The sequence below is a fragment of the Triticum dicoccoides genome, chromosome 6A, assembly GCF_002162155.2.
Source record: "Triticum dicoccoides isolate Atlit2015 ecotype Zavitan chromosome 6A, WEW_v2.0, whole genome shotgun sequence".
NCBI classification, from domain to species: domain Eukaryota; kingdom Viridiplantae; phylum Streptophyta; class Magnoliopsida; order Poales; family Poaceae; genus Triticum; species Triticum dicoccoides.
The window spans coordinates 524,016,443-524,036,049 of NC_041390.1; positions in this window are offsets into that span (position 1 = coordinate 524,016,443).

The following is a 19,607-nucleotide window of genomic DNA, read 5'->3' on the forward strand; positions in this document are numbered from 1 at the left end:
CGGCAACTGAAGCAGGCCGATGATGACATTGTCCTTATTAACAAACGGCTTGACGAGGCACAAGGTATGCTGCAAACATCCTGTTTGTGCCTATATGAATGCGCGAATGCAAAGTTGAAACTTGGACTTTGTTATGTGTGAAAGTGCAGGTGGCGCTGCTGAGGTTGAGACCCTCAGGGGTGAACCTGCCCGGGCCAAGGAGAAGGAGAGAGTGAGCAATGTGGCTGCTGATAAAGCGGCTGCAGATTTGAAGGACGAACAGGCCACCCGACGCCAGGTCAAGGAGCGGGTATCTGTAGTAGAGCAAGAGCTCAAGGATGCCGCCCTCAAGTGCAAGTCCCTCGAGGAGGAGAATAAAGCCAAAGCAACCGAGCTCACCAAGGCCCTTGAGGAGGCCAAAGAGGCGCGATCCGAATCTAGGGCGGCTCACGAGGAAGTCCGGCAGGCCGGACAGATAGCGGCTGGTAAGCCCTTTCTTTTACATACTAAGTTTGGCGATCAGAGATATGCCTTGCTTAATCGACTGTGGAGTTCTCTAGACGTCTTTGCGGATCTTCTGAAGAGTGGCGCCGACGCCGCACAATTCTTCCAGGCTCAGGAGGGACATGCGACGGAGAAGCTGTTCTGGTCACAGTTCGCGGCGTGGGAGCGTCCAGCGCTCCTGAACGACCAAATGGCACAGTGGGCCGAGCTGCATAAGATGTCCGGAGTGGCCATGAAGGACGTCATAGTTCGGCTATGGCCAGCCGAACCCATTCTGAACAGTTATTTTTGGCCTGGTGCGGCGACTTGTCGATGCAGTGCCCCGAATCGACGCAATCAAGCGGTCAGTGTGCATAGAAGGTGCACGGATGGCCTTCGCCCGCGTCAAGATGCACTGAGCGAAGATGAAGGTTGCCGAAGTGGCTGTCGAGGGCCCTCACGGAGGCAAGAACCACCGCACGCCGGAGCGCTATTTAGAGGACGTCCTAGAGGGTGCCCGCTTGATAGAGGGTCAATGCTCAAAGGACATTATGTTCGAATAAATGTACCCGAATTGTCCGGACTTTTTATTATATATGAAGGCTTTGTAATATATTTATGCCTTTGTCTGAAAGTTCTTTCCTCCTGTGCGGCCATTTTTGTATTCCTGAGAGTTTTCCAGTCATCGGCTTCAGCCCCCATGTAGATACTACGGGGGTGTTCAGAATAGCACATGATCACACTTGACCCAACGTCTTGGTCCGTGAAGGAGGTGTTAGTGCGGCAAACCAGGCAATCGGACTATGTGGCTTTACCACTCTCACTTAGCCATAGGAGTTTGACGATGGGGCTGGAGGATAGCCCCCGGTATGTACATGGCCATCCGAATGTGGATGCGTTACGTATGTGACCGGAAGGAACGGTGAGGGAGTCCTAGATTAGGGGGTCTCCGGACAGCCGGACTATATCCTTTGGCCGAACTTTTGGACTATGAAGATACAAGATTGAAGACTTCATCCCGTGTCCGGATGGGACTCTCCTTGGCGTGGAAGGCAAGCTTGGCAATACGGATATGTAGATCTCCTCCCTTGTAACCGACTCTGTGTAACCCTAGCCCCCTCAGATGTCTATATAAACCGGAGAGTTTAGTTCGTAGGATAAGAGATAATCATATCGTAGGCTAGCTTTTAGGGTTTAGCCTCTACGATCTCGTGGTAGATCAACTCTTGTAATACTCATATCATCAAGATCAATCAAGCATGATGTAGGGTATTAGCTCCATCAAGAGGTCCCGAACCTGGGTAAACATCGTGTCCCCCGCCTCCTGTTACCATCCGCCTTAGACGCATAGTTCGGGGCCCCCTACCCTAGATCCGCCGGTTTTGACACCGACATTGGTGCTTTCATTGAGAGTTCCATTGTGCCGTCACCGTAAGGCTTGATGGCTCCTTCGATCATCGGTAACGATGCGGTCCAGGGTGAGGTTTTCCTCCTCGGACAGATCTTCGTATTCGGCGGCTTCGCACTGCGGGCCAACTCGCTTGGCCATCTGGAATAGATTGAGAGCTACACCCCTAGCCATCAGGTCAGGTTCGGAAACTTAAACTACACTACCGACATCCGCGGAGACTTGATCTTCAACGGATTCGAGCCCATGTCAGGTGCGCCGCACAATCACGACGAGCATGACGTAACTCTGCCATCGGACAATGTTCGGGAGATCACACCTGCAACTACTCTGGCCCTCAATCCGGAGCAAATTGCACCATCCGGGGACGGGGGGATAGACCCCGCCATGGAGGCTGCACTCTTAGTGGCGATGGAGCCGGATACTGACTTCACCCCTTACGAGAGCCGTGTTGCCGAACCACTGGATTCGTCTCCGGCCACGGACTCTGAGCCGCCTGCGTCCGTGCCTATCGAATCCGATTGGGCGCCGATCATGGGGTTCACCTCTGCGGACATCTTTCAGCACTCACCTTTCGGTGACGTGCTAAATTCATTAAGGTCTCTCTCCTTGTCAGGAGAACCTTGGCCGAACTATGTCCGGCTAGAATGGGATGCGGACGACGAAGAAATTCGCTGCCCACCCACCACCCACTTAGTAGCCACTGTCGAAGATTTAACCGACATGCTCGACTTCGACTCCGAAGACATCAACGGTATGGACGATGATGCAGGAGACGAGCAGGAACCACCGCCCATAGGGCGCTGGACCGCCACCTCATCATATGATATATACATGGTGGACACCCACAAAGAAGGCAATGGCGACGAGACAGCGGAGGATGACCCCTCCAAGAAGCAACCCAAGCGCCGACGTCAGCGGTGCCGCTCTAAGTCCCACCATAGCAAAAGTAGTGATACCGGCACAAGAGATAATAACACTCCGGATAGTGCCGAAGATGACAACAATCCCCTCCAGCACGATTTAGAGTGGGAGAGTGAACAAGCTAGCCCTCCAGAGCGGGCAGCAGATGGAGAATCAGAGGAGGACAATTACACGCCTCTCTCCGAAGATGAGGTGAGCCTCGGCGACGAAGAATTTACCGTGCCTGAGGATTCCGTCGAGCAGGAGCGCTTCAAGCGCCGGCTTATGGCCACAGCAAATAGCTTGAATAAAAAGCAACAACAGCTTCGAGATGATCAAGATTTGCTAGCAGACAGATGGACCGAAGTCCTTGTGGCCGAGGAATACGAACTCAAGCGCCCCTCCAAGAGTTACACAAAGCGCAGGTTGCTACCTCACCTCGAGGAGGAAGCACTGAAACCTACATCACTAGTGTACGATGCGGCTAACCGGCCACCTCGTGGCCGAGCCAGAGAGGCATTTCAGCCTGAAGTTCAGCCTGCACCCCGCCGCCACTCAAAGAAAAATACCAAGGCCTGGGGAAACACGCGGGACCTGTGAGACATATTGGAAAGCAGGGCAAAACATGCAAGATCGATATACGGGTCACGGGCGCGCGCGCCAACGCGGCACGATGACTGTCATGCCGGATACACTGAAAGTAAATCCGGCCAGGCCGAATACAGCAGACAAGACTCATATGAACAGCGTCGTGATATAGCCCGGCACAGAGGCGCCGCACAGCCTCTATGCTTCACCGACGAAGTTATGGATCACGAATTCTCGGAGGGTTTTAAACCCGTAAATATCGAATCGTATGATGGTACAACAGATCCCGCTGTATGGATTGAGGGTTTCCTCCTCCACATCCACATGGCTCGTGGTGATGATCTACATGCCATCAAGTACCTCCCACTAAAACTCAAAGGACCAGCTCGGCATTGGCTGAATAGCTTGCCAGCAGACTCCATCGGCAATTGGGAGGATTTGGAAGATGCATTCCTTGACAACTTCCAAGGAACTTATGTGCGACCACCGGATGCTGATCACTTGAGCCATATAACTCAGCAGCCAGGGGAATCGGCCAGGCAATTCTGGACACGGTTCCTAACTAAGGAAAACCAAATTGTCGACTGTCCGGATGCAGAGGCCTTAGCGGCATTCAAGCACAACATCCGTGACGAGTGGCTCGCCCGACACCTCGGCCAAGAGAAGCCGAAGTCTATGGCAGCCCTCACGACACTCATGACCCGCTTTTGCGCGGGTGAGGATAGCTGGCTAGCTCGCAGCAACAGGACATCAAGGAATCTGAGCGCTTCGGATACTAAAGATGCCAACGGCAGACCACGTCGTAACAGACACAAGCACCGCAACAACGGCGATAACGGCGATGATACGACAGTCAATGCTGGATTCAGAAGCTCTAGATCCGGTCAGTGGAAAAAGTCATTCAAAAGAAGTACTCTGAGGCCGTCCAGTTTGGATCGCATACTTGATCGCTCGTGTCAAATCCACGGCACCCCCGATAAGCCAGCCAATCACACCATCAGAGAATGCTGGGTGTTCAAGCAGGCCGGAAAGTTGAATGCCGAAAACAAGGACAACGGGCTACACAGTGATGACGAGGATGAGCCCCGGCCGCCGAACACGGGAGGACAGAAGAGGTTCCCCCCACAAGTGAAGACGGTGAACATGATATACGCAACCCACATTCCCAAGAGGGAATGCAAGCATGCACTAAGGGACATTGTCGGTGTCAAAACCGATGGATCTCGGGTAGGGTGTCCCGAACTATGCGTCTAAGGCGGATGGTAACAGGAGGCAGGGGACACGATGTTTACCCAGGTTCGGGCCCTCTTGATGGAGGTAATACCCTACGTCCTGCTTGATTGTTCTTGATGATATGAGTATTACAAGAGTTGATCTACCACGAGATCGTAGAGGCTAAACCCTAGAAGCTAGCCTATGGTATGATTATATCCTCTCCTACTGACTAAACCCTCCGGTTTATATAGACACCGAAGGAGGCTAGGGTTACACAAGGTCGGCTACAAGGGAGGAGATTTACATATCCGTATTGCCTAGCTTGCCTTCCACGCCAAGGAGAGTCCCATCCGGACACGGGGCGAAGTCTTCAATCTTGTATCTTCATAGTCCAACAGTCCAGCCAAAGGATATAGTTCGGCTGTCCGGAGACCCCCTAATCCAGGACTCCCTCGGTAGCCCCTGAACCAGGCTTCAATGAGGACGAGTCCGGCGCGCAGTATTGTCTTCGGTATTGCAAGGCGGGTTCCTCCTCCGAATACTCCATAGAAAATTTTGAACTTAAGGATAGTGTCCGGCTCTGCAAAACAAGTTCCACACCCCACCGTAGAGAGAATAATATTTCCATAAATCTAATCTGCTGTCACGTTTTGACAGCACGACATCACGTCATGGCCCGGTCTTTATTTGAACCGTTTTTTCTCAACCAGCGTTGCGCATATTGCGAGGCGGTTTTTCTGACACGTCTCGTCAAAGCAGAGATCGTGTCCCCCTTATTACGGGATTCTCATCAATACAAACGTGGGTAATCCAATCGTGCTTGTTGGTATGACTCCTAGATCTTAGGTAAGTCCCAAACGGCCACAAGGAGGACGCTTGATATTCACCTCCTTTATAAAGAGGGCGGGGCCTGTCCTTTTTCCCCCTCGTGCTCAATCGAATCCTTCCCCGCCTCGAGTTCCAACACCCAAGGCTCATGCCAGGCGCTTCGGACCTTCAACCATGTCCGGATCCAACCTTCAAGGTCGGTGGATGCCTTCCTCTGTCACAGAGGAGGACATCAAAAAGCTGAGAGAGGCCAGATATCTGACCGCCGAAATTTCGCATAGGCTGCCCACTCGAGGGCAGGTCATCCCTACTCCTGAACCCACCGAGAGTGTCGTGTTCATCTCTCACTTCCTCCGAGGACTAGGCCTTGCTCTGGATCCCTTTGTTAGGGGTCTTATGTTCTATTATGGGCTGTATTTCCATGATCTGGCCCCGGATTCCCTTCTTCACATCTCGTCATTTATTGTTGTATGTGAGGCCTTCCTCCGCATTACCCCTCACTTCCGCCTGTGGCTCAAGACCTTCGATGTGAAGCCGAAGATGATCAAAGGGCAGCACGCAGAGTGCAGAGGTGCCTTAATAAGCAAAATCGCTGATGCTCCATGGCCAGAAGGTTCCTTCCCAGAGGTGTCGAGATTGTGGCAGCGGGAGTGGTTTTACATCACAGCTCCCCGAAGTGCCAAGTGGGTAGCCGCCCCCACCTTTCGCTCGGGCCCCCCATCGCAACTGATGTCATGGATCAACAGGGGGCTGAGCTGGGGTCCAGCAAAGGACGTGCCAATATTGCAGAGACATATCCGAGATCTCTTTGAGAGAGATTTCAGTCTGGTTATCGTAATGCAAGTTATGCTAGTTCGTCGAGTCCAGCCTTGCAAACGTCGGCCCCTCCGTATGTGGGAATTCAACCCGGAAGGACCGCGAGCTATTCAGCATTTCCTCGGCATGACGCTCGAAGAGATGTACAAATCGTTCTTCAGACCCAAAATAGAGTGTCCGGACAACACCGAGGATGTGGGTTTGAGCTGCAACCTCCCTACTACCCAAGTAAGTAGTCCCATGGCCGAACCCGCTGTCCTTTTGTTTATCATGACATCATTCTAAAAAGTCACTCTTTGACCAGGACTGGATAACAAAGGCGAAGATGATCAGGTGTCTGGCCCCCCTTCCTGAAGGCTTGGACAATCCGGTAGTGGACAAAATGCTCGAGCCGACATCTTATCAAATGCCCTCAAAGGAAGATGAAGGGGAGAATAAAGAGGCCGATAGCGGGCCTCACTCGCTACTCATCCCAACTGAGGGGATGAGCGCCTCCGCGAGGTAGGATAGACAGGGGAAAGAATCTGACATTCCCTCTCCCCGGGGAAGGAAGAGGACTACCTCTGAAGATCCGGAAACTAAGGTTTCCAAACGGGAGAAGAAACCTTCGCTAGAGGGTCCTGCCTCGGAGGGTATTCTTGCCGCGCAATGTCCGCGCGGGGATTAGCCCTCTACCAAGCTTTAAGTAATCAAAAAGTAGTTAATAGTGAAATTATCCTACCTTACTTCTAAAGACAATAACTGATGCTTATAAATTTTAGTCCGGATCGCAGCCCTTCTCGATAGAGTTCGTCTTCGGGGGATCTTCTTCTGGAGATGATGGAGAGCGAAACGCCTCCTCCTGACACCCCGCCTCCGGAGGCGGGCGACCCTGAAGTGTCGTCGCGCAGGGTATCTCCTGATCCGCACAGGCCGGAGGATAACCCTTTGGCTATCCGGAATCCTCAGTATCCGACTCCTAAGGAGAGTGATGACAAGAGTCGGGAACCGTACAGAGTGCGGTCAGACGCACCGAGGGATCTTCTGGGGCAAGCGGCCGTCTCAGAAGCGCATCATACGCTGATGGGTACGGTAATTGAAAGCGGATTGCACGAAGCCTTTATGAGTCTGCTGAAAGGCTTTGAGGTACGTGAAATAGTGTATGTTTTTGATAGTACTGCACACATTAGGTGTGTCCTATGCAGATAGTAGCCCCTGAGACTCTGGTTGTCGTTGAGAGCGGCGGCAAACCGAGGATCATATTCCCAGGTATAACCTGACTGCCTTTATGTGCAGGTGGCTGAGACTCCAGTGGCTAGCCGGACTAATGCGTTTACCGAGCTAAAGCGGCAACTTGATGCGGCCGATGCCGATATCGTGCTTGTCAACCAACGGCTTGATGAGGCACAGGGTAAGTGATTTCTCTGGTGATCGTCACATAATAAGAGGAGCATGACGCCAGTATCTTTAATATGTTATGACTGCAGATGGAGCTGCTCCGTGGAGACCCTTCGGGCGGAGCTTGCCCGAGCCATTTTCTATTTATTCTATCTATCAAATGAATCTGGTTTGTGTTGAAACTTTTTGCATAAATTACTAGCAATATTAACAAGCCACATATAAATTTTCATTATTTTTGGAAAACCACATATTTACAATTGTATTAGGTAGCTCCTGGTGAATATAGACAGGGTTTAAATTTATCTATCAAAATTGATTTTTTTTTATTTTTATAGATGTTAAAATATCAAGGAGAATAGTTTAAAATTTTCTGTGAAATAATTTGAGAATACTTTTTTGGCTTATGAAACAATTTGAAACAATTTTTGTGAAACAATTTGAGGAAAAAATATTTTTTGGCTTATGTAACAATTTGAGAATACTTTTTTGGCTTATGTTCCTCAAATTGTTTCACAAAAATTGTTTTATATTGTTTCAAATTGTTTAATAAGCAAAAAAATTCCTCAAATTGTTTCAGAAAAATGCTTAAACCATTCTCCTCAATATTTTAATATTTATAAAAATAAAAAATCCAATTTGGATAAATAAATTTAAACCCTATCTATATTCGCCAGGAGCTATCAAATACAAATGTAAATATGTGGTTTTCCAAAAATTATGAAAATTTATATGTGGCATGTTAATATTGCTAGTAATTTATGCAAAAAGTTTCAACACAAACCAGATTCATTTGATAGCTAGAATAAATAGAGAACACCAACTAAAACCAAAAACAGAAAAGAAAAAATGGCCACATGCACCTAGTCGGCCCACCACAGGCCGATTGACTTTCACTCGGCCTCCAGCAAACTGACTGGGACTAATTGGTTCGCAGCAAGCCAATTAGTCCCAGTCGGCTTGTTGCGGGCCGACTGGAAGCCAATCGGCCTGTGGTAGGCCGACTAGGCCCAGTCAGCCTGCAGCAGGCCAATGGTGTATTATTTTTGAAAATAAAAATATAGGCGTAATATTTAAAAAAATAATTAAAAATGTATTATTTAAAAAAATTAGCTGATATTAATGGGTTCAAAGTTTTAATCAGACACAGAGAAAGATAGGGGGCTTATAGTTTCGCCTCCCAACCTTTTACCCCAAGGGTAATGTCAACAATAATAATTTATGAAAACCTACATCCAAGTGGATACATATATCCGGATCACTCCAACACAAAGTTCTTGCCAAAGGAAAAAGTGTAAAAAGGAAAGGTGATTATCACCGTGACTCTTGTATAAGGGTAGAAGGTAAAAGTAAAAGATAGGCCCTTTGCAGAGGGAAACAGAGGTTGTCATGCGCTTTTATGGTTGAATGCACAAAATCTTAATGCAAAAGAACGTCACTTTATATTGCCTCTTGTGATAAAGACCTTTATTATGCATTCCATCGCTTTTATTTCTTCCCTATCACAAGTTTGTATAAAGCTTATTTCCTTCGCACTAATAGATCATACATATTTAGAGAGCAATTTTTATTGCATGCACCGATGACAACTTACTTGAAGGATCTTACTCAATCCATAGGTAGGTATGGTGGACTCTCATGGCAAAATTGATTTAAGGAATGTTTAGAAGCACAACTAGTATCTCTACTTGGTGCAAATAATTTGGCTAGCATGAGAGGGAAAGGCAAGCTCAACATGTTGGATGATCCAAGACAATATAACGTTTCGGATATAGGAAAACATAACCCATTAAGTTGTCTTCCTCGTCCAACATCAACCTTTTAGTATGTCATATTTTAATGAGTGCTCACAATTGCAAAAGATGTCTAAGATAGTATATTTATATGTGAAATCTCTCTTCCTTCAATATTCTTTCATGAATTGTTCAAGTGACCAGTTCTGCATTTGCTAAATTTCAATGAGTTCACTACATATACTTATTATGTGTGAAGTCATTACTCCCCATGTTATAAGCATATGAAACGTATATAAATTCAGATTTATGATATTCAATTCATTCAACCATTTACTCATAGGATATACATGAAGCGTGTGAGTAAATGACAAACTACTCCAAAAATATATAAGTGAAGAACGTTGAGTAGTCAAATAATTAGCTAGCCATGGGAGGATTCTTTTTCACTCAAGATTTCAGATCCAATGATTTTATTCCAACAGCAAGTAAAATTTAAAATACTCTCCAAGCAAAACACATATCATGTGATGAATAAAAATATAGCTCCGAGTAAGGTATACCCAATAGTTTTGAAGACGAAAGAGGGGATGCCTTCCGGGGCATCCCCGAGCTTAGGCGCTTGAGTCTTCCTTGAATATTACCTTGGGGTGCCTTGGGCATCCCCAAGCTTAGGGTCTTTCCACTCCTTATTATCCTCATATCGATATCTCACCCAAAGCTTGAAAACTTCAATCACACAAAACTTAACGGAACTTCGTGAGATAGGTTAGTATGATAAAGAGTAAACCATTCACTTCAGTACTGTCAAAGACAAGGTTCATAATTGTTATCACACAATTCCTACTGTACCATATCATTTATACAATTTATATTGAGAAATATAAGCCATAGAAACTAGAAAACAAGCAAACTATGCAATGAAAACAGAATCTGTCAGAAACAGAACAGTCTGTAATGATCTAAACACCAACCATACTTCTGCTACTCCAAAAATTATGAAATAAATTGGTGGATGTGAGAAATTTGTATATTAATCTTATTAAAAAATAATCAACTCAATCGCACTCTTCTGTAAAAAAATAGCTAATCACGTGAGCGCAAAGTTTCAGTTTTTTACAGCAAGATCACATTAACTTTCACCCAAGTCTTCCCAAAGGTCTTACTTGGCACATTATTGAAACAAAAGCTATAATACATGATTAATATAGTAGCTTAATCATGAGAACACACAACAACATTAAGGGTAAATATTGGGTTGTCTCCCGACAAGCGCTTTTCTTTAATGCATTTTAGCTAGGCATGATGATTTCAATGATGCTCACATAAAAGATAAGAATTGAAACATAAAGAGAGCATCATGAAGAATATGACTACATATTTAAATATAACCCACTTCATATGCCTAGGGATTTTGTGAGCACATAATTTATAGGAACAAGAATCAACTAGCTTAGGAAGGAAAAACAAGTGTAACTTCAAAACTTTAAGCATATAGAGAGGAAACTTGATATTATTGCAACTCGTACAAACATGTATTCCTCCCTCATAATAATTTTCAGTAGCATCATGAATGAGTTCAACAATATAACCATCACATAAAGCATTCTTTTCATGATCTACGAGCATGGAAATTTTACTACTCTCAACATAAGCAAAATTCTCCTCATTTGGAATAGTGGGCGCAAACTTCTTCTAAATCCACTTTAGATGATAGTATTATTCATACTCCAAAATATATAAGTGAAGTTCATGGATCATTCTACCATTAATATAGACTAACCAATATCCAAGATCAAAATATATAAGTGAAGCACACGAAGCATTCTATAAAACAATACTCAAAAGATTTAAGTGAAGCACAAAGAGCAATTCTGTAAGATCATACTTGAAAGATATAAGTGAAGCACATGAAGTATTCTATAAATCAATACAGGGATATCTCATACTAGCATGGTTCTTAAAGGAAAAACAAAAACACAAAGGACACAAATTGTGTGAACAAAACAAAAACCGAGGTATACCGATAATTATTGAAGAAGAAGGATGGGATGCCAACTGGGGCATCCCCAAGCTTAGATGCTTGAGTATCCTTGAAATATTTACTTGGCGTGCCTTGGGCATCCCCAAGATTGAGCTATTGCCTCTCTTTATTCTTCTCATATTGATAGCTCCTCGATCTTCGAACACTTCATCCACACAAAACTTTAAAAAAACTTTGTGAGATCCATTAGTGTAATAAAGCAAATCACTACCTTTAAGTACTGTTGCAAACTTATTCCAATTCCATATTAGAACTATATCTAATGTATTCCAACTTCACCATGGTTCATACCCCCCGATACTACCCATAGATTCATCAAAATAAGCGAACAACTCATAGAAAGCAGAATCTGTCAAAAACAGGACAGTTTGTAGTAATCTGGAAGTTTAGTAAACTTCTGTAACTCCAAAAAAATCTAAAACAAATATGAAAATTTAAAAAAATTGTACAGAAGTAATGTGCAAAAAGTTTCAGACCCATTTGACATTCTAGTAAAAAAATGTAAAATCATGCGCTACAGCCAAAGTTTCTGTTTTTGTACTGTACATAGTAAACAAGCAATCTAATCATCCTAAAACCAAGGCTTGGCACATTATTTTTATAATACAGTGGATATATACAAGGGGATAATTATTTTCAGATAATCTTCGATGAAAAAATTTACATTGTTTCCATGAGCATGAACACAAGTGCTCAAGGTCGACCTGTTGGGGAACGTAGCAGAATTTTAAAATTTTCTACGCATCACCAAGATCAATCTATGGAGTCATCTAGCAACAAGAGAGAGGAGTGCATCTACATACCCTTGTAGATCGCGAGCGGAAGAGTTCAAGAGAACGGGGTTGATGGAGTCGTACTCGTCGTGATCCAAATCACCGATGACCGAGCGCCGAACGGACGACACCTTCGCGTTCAACACATGTACGGTTGGGGAAGACGTCTCCTCCTTCTTGATCCAGCAAGGGGGAAGGAGAGGTTGATGGAGATCCATTAGCACGACGGCGTGGTGGTGGAAGCAGCGGGGATCTCGGCAGGGCTTCGCCAAGCTCAGCGAGAGGGAGAGGTGTTACGGGGGGAGAGGGAGGCGCCAGGGGCTAGGGTCCGGCTCCCATGCGCCTCCCACTATATATAGGGGTGGAGGGGGCTGGTTTCTTGCTCTCCGAGTCCATTGGGGCGTTGGCAAAGGTGGGGGAAAGAAACCCCATCATTTCCCTTCCCCACCGATTGTTATCCCCCTTTTTAGGGATCTTGATCTTATCCCTTCAGGATATGATCTTATTCCTTCTAAGGGGGGATCTTGGTGCGCCTTGACCAGGGGTGTGGGGCCTTTCCCCCACTACCCACGTTCATGTGGGTCCCCCCATGCAGGTGGGCCCCACTCCGGAACCTTCTAGAACCTTCCCGGTACAATACCGAAAAATCCCGAACATTTTCTGGTGGCCAAAATAGGACTTCCTATATATAAATATTTACCTCCGGACCATTCCGGAACTCCTCGTGATGTCCGGGATCTCATCCGGGACTCCGAACAACTTTCGTGTTATCGCATACTAATATCTCTACAACCCTAGCGTCACTGAACCTTAAGTGTGTAGACCCTACGGGTTCGGGAGACATGCAGACATGACCGAGATGACTCTCCGGTCAATAACCAACAGCGGGATATGGATACCCATGTTGGCTCCCACATGTTCCACAATGATCTCATCGGATGAACCACGATGTCGAGGATTCAATCAATCCCGTATTCAATTCCCTTTGTCCAGCGGTATTGTACTTGCCCGAGATTTGATCGTCGGTATCCGATACCTTGTTCAATCTCGTTACCGGCAAGTCTCTTTACTTGTTGCGTAACACATCTCCCGTGATCAACTCCTTGGTCACATTGTGCACATCATGATGATGTCCTACCAAGTGGGCCCAGAGATACCTCTCCGTCACACGGAGTGACAAATCCCAGTCTCGATTCGTGCCAACCCAACAGACACTTTCGGAGATACCCATAGTGCACCTTTATAGCCACCCAGTTACGTTGTGACGTTTGGCACACCCAAAGCATTCCTATGGTATCCGAGAGTTGCACAATCTCATGGTCTAAGGAAATGATACTTGACATTTACAAAAGCTTTAGCATACGAACTACACGATCTTTGTGCTAGGCTTAGGATTGGGTCTTGTCCATCACATCATTCTCCTAATGATGTGATCACGTTATCAACGACATCCAATGTCCATGGTCGGGAAACCGTAACCATCTATTGATCAATGAGCTAGTTAACTAGAGGCTTACTGGGGACAAGGTGTTGTCTATGTATCCACACATGTATCTGAGTTTCCTATCAATACAATTCTAGCATGGATAATAAACGATTATCATGAACAAGAAAATATAATAATAACCAATTTATTATTGCCTCTAGGGCATATTTCCAACAGTCTCCCACTTGCACTAGAGTCAATAATCTAGTTCACATCGCCATGTGATTAACACTCACAGGTCACATCGCCATGTGACCAACATCCAAAGAGTTTACTAGAGTCAATAATCTAGTTCACATCACTATGTTATTAACACTCAATGAGTTCTGGGTTTGATCATGTTATGCTTGTGAGAGAGGTTTTAGTAAATGGGTCTGCAACATTCAGATCCGTATGTACTTCGCAAATCTCTACGCTATATTTGGAGCCATTTCAAATAACTGTTCTGCTTAGAGCTATTCTAAATTGTTGCTCCATTATACGTATCCGGTATCTCTACTCAGAGCTATCCGGATAGGTGTTAAGCTTTCATCGATGTAACTCTTTACGTCGAACTCTTTATCACCTCCATAACCGAGAAACATATCCTTATTCCTCTAAGGATAATTTTGACCGCTATCTGGTGATCTACTCCTAGATCACCTTTGTACCCTCTTGCCAGACATGTGACAAGGCACACATCAGGTGCGGTACTCAGCATGGCATACTGTATAGAGCCTATGACAAAAGCATAGGGGACGACCTTCGTTCTTCCTCTTTCTCCTGCCGTGGTCGAGCTTTAACTTCATAACTTCATACCTTACAACTCAGGCAAGAACTCCTTCTTTGACTGATCCATCTTGAACACCTTCAAGATCATGTAAAGGTATGTGCTCATTTGAAAGTACCATTAAGCGTTTTGATCTATCCTTATAGATCTTGATGCTCAATGTTCAAGTAGCTTAATCCAGGTTTTCCATTGAAAAACACTTTTCAAATAACCCTATATGCTTTCCAGAAATTCTACATCATTTTTGATCAACAATATGTCAACAACATATACTCATCAGAAATTCTATAGTGCTCCCACTCACTTCTTTGGAAATACAAGTTTCTCATAAACTTTGTATAAACCCAAAAGCTTTGATCATCTCATCAAAGCATGCATTCCAACTCCGAGATGCTTACTCCAGTCCTTAGAAGGATTGCTGGAGCTTTGCAAACTTGTTAGCATTTTTCAGGACTGACAAAACCTTCTGGTTGTATCACATACAACCTTTCCTCAAGAAAATCGTCAAGGAAACAATATTTTGACATCGTATCTGCAAGATTTCATAAACAATGCAGTAACTGCTAACATGATTCCAACAGACTCTTAGCATGGCTACGAGTGAGAAAGTCTCATCGTAGTCAACTCCTTGAACTTGTCGGAAAACATCTTAACGACAAGTCGAGCTTTATTAATGGTGGTACTTAAAATCCATATGTACCCAACAGCCTTATGACCATCAAGCAGTTCTTCCAAAGTCTACACTTTGTTTTCATACATGGATCCTCTCTCGGATTTTATGGCCTCGAGCCAATTTTCGGAATCCGGGCCCACCATCGCTTCTCCATAGCTCGTAGGTTCATTGTTGTCTAGCAACATGACTTCCAAGACAGGATTACGTACCACTCTGAAGTAGTATGCATCCTTGTCATCCTACGAGGTTTGGTAGTGACTTGATCCGAAGTTTCATGATCACTATCATAAGCTTCCACTTCAATTGGTGTAGGTGCCACAGGAACAACTCCCTGTGCCCTGCTATACACTGGTTGAAGTGACGGTTCGATAACCTCATCAAGTCTCCACCATCCTCCCACTCAATTCTTTCGAGAGAAACTTTTCCTCGAGAAATGACCCGATTCCAGAAACAATCCCTATTGCTTTCAGATCTGAGACAGGAGGTATACCCAACTGTTTTGGGTACTCTATGAAGATGCATTTATCCGCTTTGGGTTCGAGCTTATCAGCCTGAAACTTTTTCACATAAGCATTGCAGCCCCAAACTTTTAAGAAATGACAGCTTAGGTTTCTGTAAACCATAGTTCATACGGTGTCATCTCATCGGAATTATGTGGTGCCCTATTTAAAGTGAATGTGGTTGTCTCTAATGCCTAACCCATAAACTATCGTGGAAATTCGATAAGAGACCTCATGGTATGCATCATATCCAATAGGGTGCAGTTATGATGTTCGGACACACCATCACACTATGGTGTTCCAGGCTGTATTAGTTGTGGAAAAAATTCCACAATGTCTTAATTCTGTGCCAAACTCGTAATTCTGATATTCATCTCTATGATCATATCATAGATATTTTATCCTCTTGTCACGACGATCTTCAACTTCACCCTGAAATTACTTGAACCTTTCAATAATTCAGACTCGTGATTCATCAAGTAAATATACTTAGCATCTACTCAAATCATCTGTGAAGTAAGAATATAACGATATCCACTACATGCCTCAACACTCATTGGATTGCACACATCAAGATGTATTAATTCCAACAAGTTGCTTTCTTGTTCCATCTTACTGAAAACGAGGCCTTTCAGTCATCTTGCTCATGTGGTATGATTTGCATGTCTCAAGTGATTCAAAATCAAGCGAGTCCAAAGATCCATCAACATGGAGCTTCTTCATGCGTTTTATACCATTGTGACTAAAATTGCAGTGCCACAAGTATGTGGTACTATCATTACTATCTTATATCTTTTGGCATGAACATGTGTATCACTACGGTCGGGATTCGATAAACCATTCATTTTAGGTGCAAGACCATTGAAGGTATTATTCAAATAAATAGAGTAACCATTATTCTCCTTAAATGAATAACCGTATTGCGATAAACATAATCCAATCATGTCTATGCTCAACGCAAACACCAAATAACACCAATCCCGATGGTAAACGGAGCGTGCGATGCTTGATCACATCAACCTTGGAAACACTTCCAACACATATCATTGTCTCACCTTTGACTAGTCTCCGTTTATTCCGTAGCCTTTCATTTCAAGTTACCAACACTTAGCAACCGAACCGGTATCTAATACCCTGCTGCTACTAGGAGTACTAGTAAAGTACACATTTAATATAATGTATGTCCAATACATACTTCTTTCAACCTTGCCAGCCTTCTCATCTACCAAGTATCTAGGGTGGTTCTGCTTCAGTGACCGTTCCCCTTATTACAGAAGCACTTAGTCTCGCGCTTGGGTTCAACTTTGGGTTTCTTCACTAGAGCAGCAACTGATTTGTCGTTTCATGAAGTATCCCTTTCTTGCCCTTGCCCTTATTGAAACTAGTGGTTTTACTAACCATCAACAATTGATGCTCCTATTTGATTTCTACTTTCGTGGTGTCGCGAATAGCTCAAGGATCATCATATCTATCCCTGATATGTTATACGTCATCACGAAGCTCTAGTAGCTTGGTGGCAGTGACTTTGGAGAACTATCACTATCTCATCTGGAAGATCAACTCCCACTCGATTCAAGCGATTGTAGTACTCATACAATCTGAGCACATGCTCAATGATTGAGCTTTTCTCCTTAGTGTGCAGGCTTAAGAAACTTGTCAAAGGTCTCATACCTCTTGACGTGGGCACTAGGCTGAAATCCCAATTTCAGTCCTTGGAACATCTCATATGTTCTGCGATGTTTCAAAAACGTCTTTGGTGCCTCAATTCTAAACCATTTAGCATTACGCATTGAACTATCATGTAGTCATCAAAACGTGTATGTCAGATGTTCGCAACATCCACAACCGACGTTCGAGGTTCAGCTCACTGAGCGGTGCATTAAGGACATAATCCTTCTGCGCAGCAATGAGGACAATCCTCTGTTTACAGACCCAGTCTGCATAATTGCTACTATCAACTTTCAACTAAATTTTCTCTAGGAACATATCTAAAATAGTAGAACTAAAGCGTAAGCTACGACATAATTTGCAAAGTCCTTTTGACTATGTTCATGATAATTAAGTTCACCTGATTATTTAATGAACTCCCACTTAGATAGACATCCCTCTAGTCATCTAAGTGATACATGATCTGAGTCAACTAGGCCGTGTCCGATCATCACGTGAGACGGACTAGTCATCATCGGTGAACATCTTCATGTTGATCGTATCTTCTATACGACTCATGTTCGACCTTTCGGTCTTCCGTGTTCCGAGGCCATGTCTGTACATGCTAGGCTCGTCAAGTCAACCTAAGTGTATTGCGTGTGTAAATCTGGCTTACACCCGTTGTATTCGAACGTTAGAATCTATCACACCCGATCATCACGTGGTGCTTCGAAACAACAAACCTTCGCAACGGTGCACAGTTAGGGGGAACACTTTTCTTGAAATTATTGCGAGGGATCATCTTATTTTAGCTACCGTCGTTCTAAGCAAATAAGATGTAAAACATGATAAACATCACATGCAATCAAATAGTGACATGATATGGCCAATATCATTTTGCTCCTTTTGATCTCCATCTTCGGCGCGCCATGATCATCATCGTCACCGGCATGACACCATGATCTCCATCATCATGATCTCCATCATCGTGCCTTCATGAAGTTGTCTCGTCATCTATTACTTCTACTACTATGGCTAACGGTTTAGCAATAAAGTAAAGTAAATACATGACGTTTATGTTGACACGTAGGTCATAAATAAATTAAGACAACTCCTATGGCTCCTGCCGGTTGTCATACTCATCGACATGCAAGTCGTGATTCCTATTACAAGAACATGATCAATCTCATACATCACATATATCATTCATCACATCCTTTTGGCCATATCACATCACACGGCATATGCTGCAAAAACAAGTTAGACGTCCTCTAATTGTTGTTGCAAATTTTTACGTGGCTGCTATAGGTTTCTTAGCAAGAACGTTTCTTACCTACGCAAAAACCACAACGTGATATGCCAATTTATATTTACCCTTCATAAGGACCCTTTTCATCGAATCCGATCCGACTAAAGTGGGAGAGACAGACACCCGCTAGCCACCTTATGCAACTAGTGCATGTCAGTCGGTGGAACCTGTCTCACGTAAGTGTACGTGTAAGGTCGGTCCGGGCCGCTTCATCCCACAATGCCGCCGAATCAAGATAAGACTAGTAACGGCAAGTAAATTGACAAAATCGACTCCCACAACTACTTTGTGTTCTACTCGTGCATAGAAACTACGCATAGACCTAGCTCTGATACCACTATTGGGGAACGTAGCAGAATTTTAAAATTTTCTACGCATCACCAAGATCAATCTATGGAGTCATCTAGCAACGAGAGAGGGGAGTGCATCTACATACCCTTGTAGATCACGAGCAGAGGCGTTCAAGAGAACGGGGTTGATGGAGTCGTACTCGTCGTGATCCAAATCACCGATGACCGAGCGCCGAATGGACGGCACCTCCGCGTTCAACACACGTACGGTTGGGGAAGACGTCTCCTCCTTCTTGATCCAGCAAGGGGGAAGGAGAGGTTGATGGAGATCCAGCAGCACGACGGCATGGTGGTGGAAGCAGCGGGGATCTCGGCAGGGCTTCGCCAAGCTCAGCGAGAGGGAGAGTTGTTACGAGGGGAGAGGGAGGCGCCAGGGGCTAGGGTCCGGCTCCCATGCGCCTCCCCACTATATATAGGGGTGGAGGGGGCTGGTTTCTTGCCCTCCAAGTCCATTGGGGCGTTGGCAAAGGTGGGGGAAAGAAATCCCATCATTTCCCTTCCCCACCGATTGTTATCCCCCTTTTTAGGGATCTTGACCTTATCCCTTCGGGATATGATCTTATTCCTTCTAAGGGGGGTCTTGGTGCGCCTTGACCAGGGGTGTGGGGCCGTACCCCCACTACCCACGTTCATGTGGGTCCCCCCATGCAGGTGGGCCCCACTCCGGAACCTTCTAGAACCTTCCTGGTACAATACCAAAAAATCCCGAACATTTTCCGGTGGCCA